The sequence below is a fragment of the Equus asinus genome, chromosome 20 (assembly GCF_041296235.1).
Source record: "Equus asinus isolate D_3611 breed Donkey chromosome 20, EquAss-T2T_v2, whole genome shotgun sequence".
Taxonomy (NCBI): Eukaryota; Metazoa; Chordata; class Mammalia; order Perissodactyla; family Equidae; genus Equus; species Equus asinus.
Genome location: NC_091809.1, coordinates 26,125,280 through 26,142,140, shown reverse-complemented (window position 1 = coordinate 26,142,140; position 16,861 = coordinate 26,125,280). Strand labels below are relative to the sequence as shown.

The window sequence follows — 16,861 nt, the reverse complement described above, 5'->3', positions numbered from 1 at the left end:
GGTCAACAACAGAACACACATATGACGGTGGTCCTGTAAGATTAGTACCAGACAGCCTAGGTGTGTAGTAGGCTACAGCCTCTAGGTCTGTGGAAGTGCACTCTGTGATGTTCACACAACAATGAAATCACCTAACAACGTATTTCTCAGAACATATCCCCATTGTTAAGTGATGTATGACTATATGCAAAAATAAAGGGGTCAAGTCTCCAAGAAGACAGCAATCCTTCCTGTGTATGTGAATAACAACTGTGGTAAAATACAACAGGCAAAAACTGACAGAACGGTAAGGAGAAGTAGATGAATCTACAATCACAGCTGGAGACCATCAACACCTGCCTCCGTGAGTAATTAGCAATTCTGGAAGGCAGAAAATCAGGAAAGACACAGTTAAATTAAAGCGCACCATCAAACAAGTGGATTTAATTGAAATTCATGCAACACTTCATTCAAACACAGCAGAATACACATTTTTCTCAGGTTCACATGGAACATTCACCAAGACAGACCACGAGTACTTGGAGGTTAAACACACTTCTAAATAGCACCTGGGCCAATAGGGGAGTGCCATCAGCAAGATGGTGGAACAGGAGATCTCATTTCCCCATAGTGCACCAATTCTGACAGCCACCCAAGGACGAGAGACTTTGTGGAAGTCTGGGAGCCCAGTGGAAAAGTTCCTGCACACCAGTGGAGCAAAAAATGGGAGAATAGACATTCACGAAGAGGGTAAGAATAACAGTATCATTCTCCCGTGTCACCCCTCCCCGAAGGCAGCATGGCTCATTGCCAAGAGAGACCCCCTCAGCCTAGGGTTCTCCCCATGAGGAGAGTGAGAGCATTGCGATGGAGCATCTGGATTCCCCAGTGGTGTGCGACGCTGCCCGAGAGGCTCACCACTTCCTCGTCTCCCCAAGAACACTGAGGGCATCAGCACGGATGAGTGTCTGAAAGGCGGGGAGCAGGAAGAGTTGCAAGGATCCAAAGCAAACAGAACTCAGCACATGGCTGCAGACACTACTAACCGCTTGCAGACTCCATCAGCAGGCTTGCATTTCTGCCACTTTAGATGGGATGCCTGCGGACACTACCAAGTGGCCAGGAGCACATGCGATGCTCTGCAGCCTCCCTCCCCCACACCCTCCCACGCCTGGCCAGCGCCATGCGTGTGCTCCAGACAGCACATGGAAGCCTCTCCAAAGTCTCATAAGCACACACACTCAGCTGGCTCAACTCAGTGGGAATGGAAGAAGAGACACAAACTTGAGCATTTCAGAGGACTGCATCTCAGGAAAGCAAAGAGAAGGCTCTCGGCACCCAGCCTGACTTTGAGGGATAAAACGAAGGCATACAATCTTAAGAATTCCCCCTAAAGAGAGAAAAAGATGCGTGAGGCAGGCACATTCACAGAAAAGGTCTGACAGTGCCTCAGATGCCCCGGCTGGGCTGACTGCTGGAAGCGTTTCTCTCCCAAAGCCAGTCAGTAGAGATTGGAGGAGGTGACTGCTTCTCCAAACGTGAACAGAAACACGAGACTTCAAAGAACCCAAAAACCAAGGAAAAATGACACCACAAGTGAACACAACAATTTTCCAGTAACCTATCCCACAGAAATGGAGATCTACAAACTGCCTGATAAAGATTTAAAAATAATTTTTCTAAGGAAGCTCAGTGAGCTTCATAAGAACACGGATAGATAGTGAAACCAAGAAAACAAGATACGTACAAAATGAGAAGTTTGACAGATAAATAAATATCATAAAGAACCAAACAGAAATTCTGGGGCTGAAGAATACAATAAATGAAATGAAAAATGTAACAGAGAACCTCAAGAGCTGCCTTGATGAATTGGATGGAAGAATCTGTGCACTTGAAGACTGGGCATTTGAAATTATCCAGTTAGAGGAGAAAAAAAGAAAAAAGAATAAAAAGGAATGAAGAAAGCTTATGGGATTTAGCAGACACCAGCAAAAGAAATAATATATGCATTATGGAAATCCCAGAGAAGAGAGAGAAGAGTAGAAAGCTTATTTAAAAGAAATAATGGCTGGGAGGTGGCTGGCCCTGTGGCCGAGTGGTTAAGTTCGCGTGCTCTGCTCTGGCACCCCAAGGCTTTGCCGGTTTGGATCCTCGGCGCAGACATGGCACCGCTCATCAAGCCATGTTGAGGCAGCATCCTACAGAGCACAACCAGAAGGACCACAACTACAATATACAACTATGTGCTGGGGGCCTTTGAGAAGAAGAAGGGTAAAAAAAACGGAGAGAGAGAGACTGGCAACAGATGTTACTTCAGGTGTCAATCTTTAAAAAAACCAAAAAAACAAAAGAAATAATGTCTGGAAATTTCACAATCCTTGGGAGGGATACAGACATCCAGTACGTGAAGCTCAAAGATTCTTAAACAGGTTGAACCCAAAGAAGACTTCATGAAGATGCATTATAATCAAATTATCAAAAGTCAAAGACCAAGAGATTTTGAAAGTAGCAAGAGGAAAATGGCAGGTCACATACAAGCGACCCCCCACACTATCGACAAATTTCTCAGCAGAAACCTTGAGGACACGAGCAGCATGATATACGCAAAGTGCTGAAATTGCCCACCAAGAATGCTTTATTCAGCAAAGCTGTCCTTCCAAAATGAAGGAAAGAGAAAGACTTCTGCAAACAAACAGAAGTTGAGATATTTTATCACCACTAGACCTGCCTTACAAGAAATGCTAAAGGGAGTTCTTTGAGCTGAGATCAAAGGATGCTAATTAGTAACATGAAAACATACGAAAGTATAAAACTGGTCAAAGAAACTAAGAGTTGGTTGTTGGAAAAGATAAACCAAATTGACAAACCTTTTGTTAGGCTAAGGAGAAAGAGAAAACATTCAAACTAATAAAATCAGAAATAAAAGATGAGAAATAATAACTGATTCCACAGAAATACAAAGGAATATAAGAGATTATTATGAACAATTATATGCCAACAAATTTAATAACTTAGAAGTATTGGATAAATTCTTACAAACAAACAACCTACTAAGACTGAATCATGAAAATAGAAAGTCTGAATAACTTAATAATGTGTAAGGAGATTAAATCAGTATCAAAAACCTCCCAACAAAGAAAAGTCCACGACCCGATAGCTTCACTGGTGAATTGTATCAAACATGTAAAGAATTAACACTAATCTCTCTCTTGTAATAACTGAGAGAGGAGGGAACACTTCCAAACTTATTTTTATGAGGCCAGTATTACCCTGATACCAAAGCCAGACAAGGGCACTACAAGAAAAGAAAATTATAAGCCAATATCCCTGATGAACATAGATGTAAAAATGCTCAACAAAAATCCTAGGAAACCAGAAGAGATCCAAGATGGTGCCGTGAGTAGTCCTCTTTGTCTCTCCCCCTTCGAGTCTACAATTATTTGGACACTTATCGCTTAACAAAGGATATCCAAACAGCATCTCAGGACGTCTGAGAGACCCACGCGACTATACATCGGAAGGCAGACGGACTTTCCTCCGGGAGGATGTGGAAATAGGTGAAAACTCTCCGATCCCAACCGAACAGCCTAGTACCCACAAGCGGGCTTTCTTCCAACGGACGCCCCCAGAAGATCAACACACATCTAGGGCAGGAGCGAGCACACAACAGAGGAGCGACGGTGGAAACAGGTGACCAGAACCCTACCTAAACCCCCCGCAATTACTCCTAAATGCAGAGGGAAACTTTGGAGTTGCACACCTGAGCCCGCGGGGAGAGTCTCTCCCCGCCATTGGCGGGGAGATCCCGCCTGGTGTTCGCGGCGCCCAGAGGGTCCCAGAGAGAGTCGCTGAGGGTATGGAGGTCCCCCAGCTGCCACTGCCTGCACGGTGGGGCTAGGGATTGCCGGAGATCTCCGAGCGGACTGGGGCTGGGTGAAGCTCCAGAGGCCGACTCCGCGCCCCGGAGGGGAAGCTCCAGAGTTCTGCCCGGGCAGCAGACAAAACTCTCTGTCTGCCATTAGCGGAGGGGCCATGCCCAGCATTCACGGCTCCAGGAAAGTCCCGGAGAGAATCCCAGAGGGCGGGGCGACCCCCAGCTGCCGTTGCCCGCCCTGTGGGACTAAGGATTGCCGGAGATCTCAGAGCGGACTGGGGCTGGGTGAAGCTCCAGGGGCCGGCTCTGCGCCCCGGAGGGGAAGCTCTGGAGTTCCACCCGGGCAGCAGACAGGGCTCTCTGTCTGCCATTAGCGGAGGGGCTACGCCCAGCATCCAACTCCGGGAAAGTCCCAGAGAGAATCCCAGAGGGCGGGGTGACCCCCAGCTGCCGTTGCCCGCCCCATGGGCTAGGGATTGCCGGAGATCTCGGAGAGGACTGGGGCTGGGTGAAGCTCCAGAGGCCGGCTCTGCGCCCCGGAGGGGAAGCTCCAGAGTTATGCCCGGGCAGCAGACAAAACTCTCTGTCTGCCATTAGTGGAGGGGCCACGCCCAGCATTCACAATTCCAGGAAGGTCCCGGAGGGAATCCCAGAGGGCGAGGTGACCCCAGGCTGCCGTTGCCCGCCCTGCGGGGCTGGGGATTGCTGGAGATCTCAGAGATCTCGGAGAGGACTGGGGCTGGGTGAAGCTCCAGAGGCCAGCTCCATGGCCCGGAGGGGAAGCTCCAGAGTTCTGCCCAGGCAGCAGACAAAACTCTCTGTCTGCTATTAGTGGAGGGGCCACGCCCAGCATCCACAATACCGGGAGGGTCCTGGAGAGGAGAATATCAGGCAGGGCAGCAGCTGACCAGCTACCACTGAAATCAGGATCTCCGGCTATCCCCCCAAGACAGGGCAAAGGGCTCCCCGAGTTCCTGGGGAACAGGACTGGGGCTGGGGGGAGTTCCAGCGACCCAGCTCCATAGCCTAGGGGGAAACCCTACAGGCTCACAGCAGCCTCACGGAAAGCCTCTGCACAGCATTAGTAGAAAGCACCCATCCGGCAGCCACAAGGCTGGAAGACCCCGGGACAAAAGTAGCATAGCTAGGTGAACTAACCACAGACTGTAGAAGATGCCAATAGCTCTCCTGTGACCCATAGTGGACAAGTGAGATTTTGTGGGTGGCCGTCAGCGACGGAGTGACAAATATAAGTGATCCCACCCCTGGCCGCTGGAAAAGCCCATAACACCGTTGCAGACCCCAAGGAGGGAGCACATCTAGGTGGGCTGCAACAGTAGGCACCAGCAGCCTGAAGCCCCCCTGTGACGGCCCCCACGGCAGAAGAGGGAATCCAAAGGACCACTGTGACTACGAGGAGGGGCCCAGGCCCAGTTAGCAACTGCGGACAGGGTTCCTGGTTGGTGCAGTATAAACAGCTGCTCCCCCACCGCAGCAGCTGAAACAAGTGAAAGGAGCAACTAAACTCTATCTCTATGCGAAGGCACAAATCAACAACAACAAGCAATATGAAAAAATACATTAAATCTCCAGAACAGAAAGAAAATAACAAATACACAGAAAACAATCCCAAAGAAAATGAGATATATAACCTAAATGATGATGACTTCAAAACAGCCATCATTAAAATACTCAATGAGTTAAGAGAGAATTCTGACTGACAACTCAACGAGTTCAGGAGCTATGTCACAAAAGAGTTTGATAACGATAGAGAAGAACCAAACAGAAATATTGCAAATGAAGAACACAATAGAGGAGATTAAGAAAAATCTAGATGCTCTGAACAGTAGGGCCAATAATATGGAGGAAAGAATTAGCAATTTGGAAGATGGCAATATAGAATTGCTGCAGGCAGAGGAGGAGAGAGAAGCAAGACTAAAAAGAAATGAAGAAACTCTCCGAGAATTATCAGACACAATTAGGAGATGCAACGTAAGGATTATAGGTATTCCAGAGGGAGAAGAGAAGGAGAAAGGGGCAGAAAACCTATTCAAAGAAATAATGGCTGAGAACTTCCCAAATCTGGTGAGAGAGATGGATCTTCAGGTGACAGAAGCCAATAGATCTCCAAACTTTATCAATGCAAGAAGACCAACTCCACGGCATATAGTAGTGAAGCTAGCAAAAGTCAACGACAAGGAGAAAATACTAAGGACAGCCAGGCAAAAGAAACTAACCTACAAAGGAACCCCCATCAGGCTATCATCAGATTTCTCAGCAGAAACTTTACAGGCTAGAAGAGAGTGGAATGATATAGTCACAAATCTAAAGGACAAAAATCTACAGCCGAGAATTCTCTACCCAGCGAAAATATCCTTCAAATATGATGGAGAAATAAAAACTTTCCCAGATAAACAAAAATTAAGGGAGTTCATTGCCACAAAACCTCCTCTTCAGGAAATTCTCAGGAAAACCCTCATTCCTGAAAAATCCAAAAAAGGAAAGGGGCTACAAAACCAAGAGCAGAGGAGATAAGTAGAAGGACAACAACAGAGAGTAGCAGCTCTTCATCAGAACAGATTAAACCATGGGACGAGAAACAAAGGAAATTGAAGAAAACCGGAAAACAAGACACAAAATGGCAGTGGTAGGCCCCCACATCTCAATAATCACTCTAAATGTAAATGGATTGAACTCCCCAATCAAAAGACACAGAGTGGCAGGATGGATCAAAGAACAAGATCCAACAATATGCTGCCTCCAGGAAACACACCTCAGCCCCAAAGACAAACACAGACTCAGAGTGAAGGGATGGAGAACAATACTCCAAGCTAATAATGAACAAAAGAAAGCAGGTGTCGCTATACTAATATCAGACAAGGTAGTTTTCAAAGCAAAACAGATAAAGAAAGACAAAGAGGGACAGTATATAATGATAAAAGGGACTCTCCACCAAGAAGACATAACACTTATAAATATATACGCACCCAACACAGGAGCACCAAAATTTGTAAAGCAACTCTTAATAGAACTAAAAGAAGACATCAACAACAATACAATAATAGTAGGGGACCTCAACACACCATTAACACCAATGGACAGAACATCTAGACAGAAAATCAACAAGGAAATAATAGAATTAAATGAAAAATTAGACCAGATGGACTTAATAGATATATATAGAACACTTCATCCAAAAACAGCAGGTTACACATTCTTCTCAAGTGCACATGGAACATTCTCAAGGATTGACCATATTTTGGGAAACAAAGCAAACATCAATAAATACAAGAGAGTTGAAATAATATCAAGCATCTTTTCTGATCATAATGCTATTAAACTAGAAATCAACTACAAGAAAAAAGCAGAGAAAGGTGCAAAAATGTGGAGACTAAACAGCACGTTTCTGAACAAACAATGGATCATTGAAGAAATTAAAGAAGAAATCAAATATTATCTGGAGACAAATGAAAATGAGAACACGACATACCAAATCATTTGGGATGCAGCAAAAGCAGTCCTAAGAGGGAAATTCTTCGCAATACAGGCTCACCTCACTAAACAAGAAAAAGCTCACATAAGCAACCTCAAACGACACCTAACAGAACTAGAAAAAGAAGAACAAACAAAGCCCAGAGTCAGTAGAAGGAGGGAAATAATAAAAATAAGAGCAGAAATAAACGATATTGAAACAAAAAAGACAATAGAAAGGATCAATGAAACAAAGAGTTGGTTCTTCGAAAGAATTAACAAAATTGACAAACCCTTAGCCAGACTCACCAAGAAAAGAAGAGAGAAATTGCAAATAAATAAAATTAGGAATGAGAGAGGAGAAATCACAACAGATACCAATGAAATACAAGAGATCATAAGAGAATACTATGAAAAACTATATGCCAACAAATTGAACAACCTGGAAGAAATGGACAAATTCCTAGACTCCTACAATCTCCCCAAACTGAATCAGGAAGAAATGGAGAATCTGAATAGGCCAATCACAAGTAAGGAAATAGAAACGGTCATCAAAAACCTCCCCAAAAATAAGAGTCCAGGACCAGACGGCTTCTCTGGAGAATTCTACCAAACATTCAAAGAAGACTTAATACCTATTCTTCTCAAACTGTTCCAGAAAATTGAGAAAGATGGAGAACTCCCTAACACATTCTATGAAGCCAACATCACTCTGATCCCCAAACCTGACAAGGACAACACAAAGAAGGAGAACTACAGGCCGATATCACTGATGAACATAGAAGCAAAAATCCTCAACAAAATTTTGGCAAAACGAATACAGCAATACTTCAAAAAGATTATACACCATGATCAAGTGGGATTCATACCAGGGACACAGGGATGGTTCAACATCCGCAAGTCAATCAACGTGATACACTACATCAACAAAATGAAAAACAAAAACCACATGATCATCTCAATAGATGCAGAGAAAGCATTCGACAAGATCCAACACCCATTTATGATAAAAACCCTCAGTAAAATGGGTATAGAAGGAAAGTACCTCAACATAATAAAGGCCATATATGACAGACCCACAGCCAACATCATACTCAATGGACAAAAACTGAAAGCCATCCCTCTGAGGACAGGAACAAGACAAGGGTGCCCACTTTCACCACTCCTATTCAACATAGTACTGGAGGTGCTGGCCAGAGCAATTCGGCAGGAAAAAGAAATAAAAGGAATCCAAATAGATAACGAAGAAGTAAAACTCTCGCTGTTTGCGGACGACATGATCTTATATATAGAAAACCCCAAAGAATCCATAGAAAAACTATTAGAAATAATCAACAACTACAGCAAAGTAGCAGGGTATAAAATTAACGTGCATAAATCAGTAGCATTTCTATACACTAACAATGAACTAACAGAAAAAGAACTCAAGAACTCAATCCCATTCACAATCGCAACGAAAAGAATAAAATACCTTGGGATAAACTTAACCAAGGAAGTGAAGGATCTATACAATGAAAACTACAAGACTTTCTTGAAAGAAATTGACGATGACATAAAGAGATGGAAAGACATTCCTTGCACATGGATTGGAAGAATAAACATAGTTAAAATGTCCATACTACCTAAAGCAATCTACAGATTCAATGCTATCCCAATCAGAATCCCAAGAACATTCTTCACAGAAATTGAACAATCAATCCTAAAATTCATATGGGGCAACAAAAGACCGCGAATTGCTAAAGCAATCCTGAGCAAGAAAAACAAAGCCGGTGGAATCACAATCCCCGATTTCAAAACATACTACAAAGCTACAGTGATCAAAACAGCATGGTACTGGTACAAAAACAGGTCCACAGATCAATGGAACAGAATTGAAAGCCCCGAAATAAAACCACACATCTATGGACAGCTAATCTTCGACAAAGGAGCAGAGGGCCTACAATGGAGAAAAGAAAGTCTCTTCAACAAATGGTGCTGGGAAAACTGGACAGCCACATGCAAAAGATTGAAAATTGACCATTCTTTTTCACCACACACCAAAATAAACTCAAAATGGATCAAAGACCTAAAGATTAGGCCTGAGACAATAAGTCTTTTGGAAGAGAATATAGGCAGTACACTCTTTGACATCAGTTTCAAAAGAATCTTTTTGGACACTATAACTCCTCAGTTGAGGGAAACAATAGAAAGAATAAACAAATGGGACTTCATCAGACTAAAGAGCTTTTTCAAGGCAAGGGAAAACAGGATTGAAACAAAAAAACAGCTCACTAATTGGGAAAAAATATTTACAAGCCACTTATCCGACAAAGGGTTAATCTCCATAATATACAAAGAACTCACACGGCTTAACAACAAAAAAAACAAACAACCCGATCAAAAAATGGGCAGAGGACATGAACAGACATTTCTCAAAAGAAGATATGAATATGGCCAATAGACACATGAAAAGATGTTCATCATCGCTAATCATCAGGGAAATGCAAATCAAAACTACACTAAGATATCACCTTACACCCGTTAGATTGGCAAAAACATCCAAAACCAAGAGCGACAAATGTTGGAGAGGTTGTGGAGAAAAAGGAACCCTCATACACTGTTGGTGGGAATGCAAACTGGTACAGCCACTATGGAAAACAGTATGGAGATTTCTCAAAAAGTTAAAAATAGAAATACCCTATGACCCAGCCATCCCATTACTGGGTATCTATCCTAAGAACCTGAAATCAGAAATCTCAAGAGTCCGTTGCACCCCTATGTTCATCGCAGCATTATTTACAATAGCCAAGACGTGGAACCAACCTACATGCCCAGAAACTGATGATTGGATAAAGAAGATGTGGTATATATACACAATGGAATACTACTCAGCCATAAAAAAAAGACAAAATTGGCCCATTCACAACAACGTGGATGGACCTCGAGGGTATTATGTTAAGCGAGTCAGAGAAAGACGAACTCTATATGACTCCACTCATAGGTGGAAGTTAGTATATTGATAAGGAGATCTGATCGGTGGTTACCAGGGAAAAGGGGGGGGTGGGGGGAGGGCACAAAGGGGGAAGTGGTGTACCCACAACATGACTAACAAAAATGTACAACTGAAATCTCACAAGGTTGTAATCTATCATAACATTGATAAATAGTAAAGTTCCAAAAAAAAAAACAAAACAAAAACAAAAACAAAAATCCTAGGAAACCAAATTCAACAGCACATTAAAAGGCTTATACAACATGACCAAGTTGCATTTACCCCTAGGATGCAAGGATGGTTCAACATATGCAAATCAATAAATGTGTTACACTAAGTTAACAAAAGGAAGGATAAATATCATATGATCATCTCAATAGATGCAGAAAAAGCATTTGACAAAATTCAATATCCTTTCATGATAAAAACTCTAAAGAAACTAAGTATAGAAGGAATGCACCTCATCATAATAAAAGCCATATATGACTAGCCCACTGCTAAAATCATACTGAATGGTGCGGAAGTGACCTCTGCCAGAACAATGGCACCTGGCAAGGGACTGAGGAGAGAGGAGAGCACCCCCTGCTGCTGTCAGGCTATGCCAGAGGGCTCAGGCTTGGCTCCATCAGGCCTCAAGGAGGACTCAGTAGCCAATCTGAGCTCATAGGGTGCTGTTTCCAGGTCTCAAGGCATAACAGGCAGCTGGGTGGAGAGTCACATGCTCAGGGCTGAGGAGAGCCTCTATTTTCAGGAGCACGTGGTACCCAGTGGTAACCGCAGCTCTAATGGCATATAGTGTGGGCCGAAGAGGGCAGTTTCTTGCATAGAAGTAAAATTTATAAACAAAGAATATGTTGCCTTCCAAACATCAAAACAACCCAGGAGATGTTGTGGGTGCTGAGAGGGACAATAGCTACTTCTTCACCGTGCCAGGGAGGGAGTGGCCCCTTGTTTACCAAATAATTTTGAGGAAATTAACCAAGGTGTCAGGGCATCTCCCTTTATGTGTGGGTTATGGCCCATCTGCCTTTTGTGAGCTCCTCTGTCTACGAGCTCCTAGGACTACTTGTATGTCCTGAATGAATGGCAAATGAACTTTCGCAGAAGAGGTGGTCGCTAGCGTCATGTCATTCCTGTGCTCCTGGAGCAAGGGGGATGCAGTTCAGACCCTGCCAGCAGAGGCTGTGTGCACTAGCAATGGTGGTGAGGTTCCCCGAGGGTAACCCAGTAAAGGGGCACCACATCCCTTCAGAGGGAAGGCCAAGTGCAGCTGAGAGGCTGTGGCACAGGACTCGACAGAACAGACTTAGCTGAATCTGTGAGGGCAGGATATTTATCAATTGCTGATTGGTTCTGGTCAGTAATTTCCACACTGTGGGGACTGGGGACAGAGGTCTGTGTGGAGCAACCACAGCCTCGAGTTGAGGTAAACCACTCTGAGGTGTCAGTCGTTCTTTCCAGGTTTAATAACAGGACAAATCAGGCTGTTAAAAGAAGCACTGGGAATAATCAACCCATCACTAACTAGGTTTTCTATATAGTTCTCAATCCTTCAAGGCCCTGGGTAATTTACATTGGGCCAGTTAACTACTTGATTTGTGGGGTAAGGTCCCTGGGGTTCTATTTTGTCAAGACAGTTTGTAAGCGGCAAAGACTTCATTTAATTTTAATTCTTGCTCATTGGATCCGAGTTTCCCAGCTCAACGTGGGATATTTTAGGACAACGGGTGTTACGACCATGGAGAGTTTAGGCAATAGTTGACTGATGTTTAAGGTGAGACATGCCTATTTGTCCCCTATTTTATAGTCAGAAACTCCCCTAAGATCATCAAGGGCACCTTACCTAAATTTAGTGGGATTCCAATATAACCGTAATTTGAGACCTAGTATTGATTATTTGCATGAAGGTTTCTGAATTAGTGTATTACATCAGACAGCAAAATTAACTCAGACCCTATGTTATAGAGGCCCAGAAGCCAAGCAGTGTACCTCTATCTGTTTTGTTGTGTAAATTCTTTTAGTATATTTCGGATTTCCAATTGGGTCAAATAATGGACCTTTGTTTCAGTATTTTTTCTTTTGTTCCCTCCCTCCTGTCCTTCTCTGTTCTGGTTTTTTTTTTGTCACTGGATAAACTTGGGGAAGAGGTGTTCTCTTTACCCCAGTACTTATATATTTTTTCCTCCCGAGAGCCACAAAACAGTCCCATCAGAGTTACGAATTTCCCCCATGACAACTGGTTGTTTTATACGGTTTAAGGACCCTTGACTTAAGCCATGTTTGAACTAATCCCTTAACTGTGCCACAGGGGAGCCATGGATGTTGTCCCCTACAACCCTGAGAATCAGCATCTTTGTGGCAGTAGAGGCAGTGGCAGCAGCACAGATACTGAAAGGTGCTGGGGAGCCCCCTGGTGTTAGGAGTGTGGACTCAGCCTGCCATCAGCTGCCTGCGTTTCCCCCCCTCTTCTCTTTCTCTTGCACAGGGTATAGTCCCCTCTCCCACCTCCACTCCCAGGGTATGTTGGGGCCAACCTAGGCTCTATCATAGCTTCACTCTAAGACACACATAAATCTTGACAAAGACATCGACCCGTGACTACTTTACGGAGGGCCCCAATCCCATACTCCTGCTCCTAAATGCCTAGGAATTTTCAAAACTGCCAACTCTGGTCGCTGAATCTAGAACTGAGGTTGGTGGGTCAACAATGCAACACGGGGCAGCACAGCTCACAGCACGGGCTCCCCAGCAAGCAGCAGCCAGCAGTGCACGCCTCAAGTTTGGTCAAGCAAAGAATCTTCTCAGGGGCAGGGCAAGAGCTCTGCACACAGGCAGGGGCTGGGGTGGTGGGAATGTCCTGCCTGCTCTAGAAGAGAGAGCACCCAGGCTTCTCCTCAGCTTGTCCAGGTGGGGGCACAAGGGGAAGAGGGTGGGTGAGGCTTAAGCTGTGAGCAGTCACCAAAAATGTGGAGTCTGCTCACTACAAGGACAAACATGGGTAAGAAAAAAAACGCATTTTCAATGGCTTGTTTTTATATAAAGAAACACTAACAGGGGTTCAAAAATGATCAAAACTGTATTTGGGGGTGGCTGGAGTACCAGTGCAGGAGGGGACCAGGATATGTGGGCAGTGAGTCTTCTTAAGTTAGTCTTTGCTGTCTTACAGATTTATTTAAAGTAAATACAGAAATTTATATACACCATGTTTTAATATTTACTAATCTTTAATTTTAACTTTTGTACATAGGAAACTATTCTAGGATTTAATTCCTTTAAACACTAACAGTTACAAAAGTGTAAGCCACAAAATGAAAATTTTCAAATGTCTTTCTAACTAAAAGGACATGCAGCATCTTAGTTTTTCCTTCCCCAATATCTCACATTGGGGTATTTTCAGGAATAAGCACCATATTATAATGCAATAGGGGTCTGAGTTTAGCTCCTTGAACGTAGTAGGATTTTCAAAGATTTACATAAGTTTTCATTAGTTTTCCTCACATCAATTAAAATAAGAATTCAATCGTTTTAGCTTTTTAAATTTCAAAGTTCTCTAGGGACATGCACATAGAAACACTGATGTAAAAATGAAAAATGTACCTGAGACCTTCAATACACTCATCTCACATCTCGAGGTTCTCTTGCCTAACAGGAATAAAAATTCTATTTAGGGGGCTGGCCCCGTGGCCTAGTGGTTAGGTTCGGGCGCTCTGCTGCAGGCGGCCCAGTGTTTCGTTGGTTCGAATCCTGGGCGTGGACATGGCACTGCTCGTCGAGCCACGCTGGGGCAGCGTCCCATATGCCACAACTAGAAGGACCCACAACGAAGAATATACAACTATGTACCGGGGGGCTTTGGGGAGAAAAAGGAAAAAATAAAATCTTTAAAAAAAAGAAAAATTCGATTTAGTTCTACAATTTTATTGCCTTACTAACATCACATCTCTCAATCAACTTACATTTTTAAGCCCAAGAACCTAAATGTTATATCTCACATAGGGAATAAAATTATAAAGTGTTACGGGGAAGCAGCGGCAAATGGCTGCTGCACTAGTCCATCGATAAAGGAATCCAAAGGGAAGAAACACGAACACTGGAACCAGCTCAGAGGAGCAGCCTGCTTCCCACAGGACAGAAGGAAAGCCACAGTCAGAAGGTCCCGTGTTCCTGACTCTCCTGGTGGAGACAGAGTCCTGGAGGGGGTCAGTCCCTGGAGAAGGAGGGGAGGGCACCTGAGCAGCCACAGGAAGGAGCTCTGGGAGCCCCACACACCCTCCTCTCCCCAGGGAACAGTGCACATGCTCCCTCTCTCAGGCTCTATTCTCACAGTGAGGAAACTCAGCTGCATTCAGTTTAAGGTTCTGACCCAAATGGACCCCCAGATTAATAGGCCCTAATCCAGTACACAGAGCTCCTGACTCTCACAGACTTTCTCAGTGTAAACAAATTACTCTCTGAGTGCACCTGCTCTGTGGATGCAAAACTCCCACTATGTCTAGAAACAGGCCCAAGGAATCTACAGTGACAACCTCAGAAAGGGCGTCACTCCCCACCTTATGAGCACGTGCACCCCCAGCTTTCCAGGGCTCTGCAGCTCCTCTCAGGATAAAGGCTCCTTCCATGGACACCTGCAGGGGGAGGCTCCCCAGGAAGGACAACTGGGCCTGCAAGGCCTTCCCTCTGCAGGCTCAAGTGGGCCTCAGCTTAGACTCACTGCCCTCAGGCCTCTGCTCCCACTGGAGGTTTTTTGGACCATCACTGATACCTTAAATGACACAAATCCAGTGTTTGAAGAATCCAGAAAAATCACACAAACCCAGTGTTCATGTGTAAACGACGAAGAGAATTCTAAGGCATTTTTCTAGTTCAACAAGAAAATGCACAAGTATTTATTACCTTCAGAAAATACTAATATTGTTATTTCCATGGTAAAAGTTGTTTTATAAACAATTAATTGTATTTGAACACATGTGGTGTTCAAATCTAAGCCTTGGAATTCCATTTGTAATCAACCCCCACCACCCTCTCCCTCAAAAAAAAAATATTACTACACTTGATCAGGGGAGGAAAAAAAAACAAGAAATGTCAACACATGTAATGTAAAACTGGAATATGTATTTTTTCTGAAATCCACTTTTTCTTGCTTCTTTGGAAATATACTGTCTTTCAAGCCCTATTGATTAAATATTTTACATTTATTGAAAAATGGAGACGTATAAAAAAATGAATGTCTTTTTAAGGTGACATACCGAGGGAAGGACAGTGCTGACAGGACAGATCACCCAGGAAAGTTTCCAAAGAGGAAGCTGCCCCCAGAGGACTTCCCACAGGATGTTTGCGCCCAGGAAGACCCTGGGGAGACGCACGAGGATATCATACAACGTAGTTCCAGGTGGTTATTCGCTGCTTTCATGTAAAATATCAACAGACAAAAAAATAAACCTTGTAAAAAAGCCATCATTGACTATGGGAAACTGACAAAAGATCGGGTGTTTGAAACGCACCACGGAGGACAGACAGCTGATAAAGATGCTGTGAATCAGAGAGGGGAAGTTGGTGTTTGGGAATGCGGGCGGGGGGTGAGGGGGATCTGGAAATTTAGGGATTTATTGCCAGTCCTAGGAAGAGCTAGGCTGGGAGAAGAGGGAGATTTGAGACTCTGCTCCCCAAACATTCAGACAACTCGGGAGAAGACAGATCCCACCTGAGGAGAAAGGAGGCCATGGGGACCCACAGACCGCAGCCCCTCCGCGCACGGACCCCGGAGCCCGAGGCCCGACTGTCCTGCGGGCCCCCCCGCGGGCCCCGCACCGTCTGGGACACGCGGGGCTGCGGGCGCACAGCGGCCCAGAGACGCTCCGGCCCAAGTCGCCGCGCGGAGGGACCACAGGACGCCCGGGCCCGGCTGCCGGCCCCGCCCCCACGCTGCGGCCGGAGGGGCCTGAGGGCCGAGCGGCGCCACCGCGGACTTGGGGCTGCAGACCCCGGAGGGGACCGCGGGAGGCCGGGCCCGCCCCGCCGCTTCCCACCAGCCCCGCCGCTTCCCACCAGCCCCTCCTCCCGTGTCCTCGCCCCGGGTCGCACACTCACGGTTTCCCGGCTTCTGGGTACCCCGGCGTCGTCCCCACTCCGCCGGCGGCCGCGGCAGGTCCCAGGGTACCGACGCCGCAGCAGAAACGCCGGAGCCCGTTACGTGCAGGTGAGACGCTGTCCGAGCTCGGCCAAGAGCCTCCGCGCCGTCTGCGGGGCGTCGCCCCACCCACCTGCCCCTGCTGCGCCTCTGATTGGACTGTTCGCAAGGGCCCGCCCCCTCGCTTCTTGAGTGACAGTGGGGCAGGAGGTCAGACGCCTGAGCCGAACCAGCGTTCAGCGGTGAGCGGGAAACTGTGTCGTCCGGTGAGTGAGGTTTGTTTTTAAACAAAAGTTGTTCTTGTCCCTAAAGGGACAGTGGCGTCTTCCTCCAGCGCCTTCTGAACGCGGAGACACAGGTGTGCAGGGAATTCCAGAGTCAGTTGCCAGATGGAGCGATGCCCTTATCCAGAGCAAGAGGGCGCCCTAGCCAGGCTAGA

The 16,861-nt window shown here is 45.4% G+C and overlaps 1 protein-coding gene across 3 annotated transcripts in view; it reads right to left on the bottom strand.

The window, feature by feature from the left end:
* The window catches only part of LOC106826939 (zinc finger protein 791-like), a 63,906-nt gene that overhangs the window by 28,176 nt on the left and 18,869 nt on the right, over positions 1-16,861 (bottom strand). The window contains exon 1 of one of the 3 annotated variants that reach the window (XM_014834527.3): positions 16,383-16,791. The exons of 1 other annotated variant lie outside the window; for it this stretch is intronic. The gene's annotated coding sequence lies outside the window, so the exon portion shown is untranslated. Of the gene's footprint in view, positions 1-15,541; positions 15,698-16,382; positions 16,792-16,861 lie in introns of those variants that run through there. One more of the 3 variants, XM_044752704.2, reaches the window with a different exon arrangement.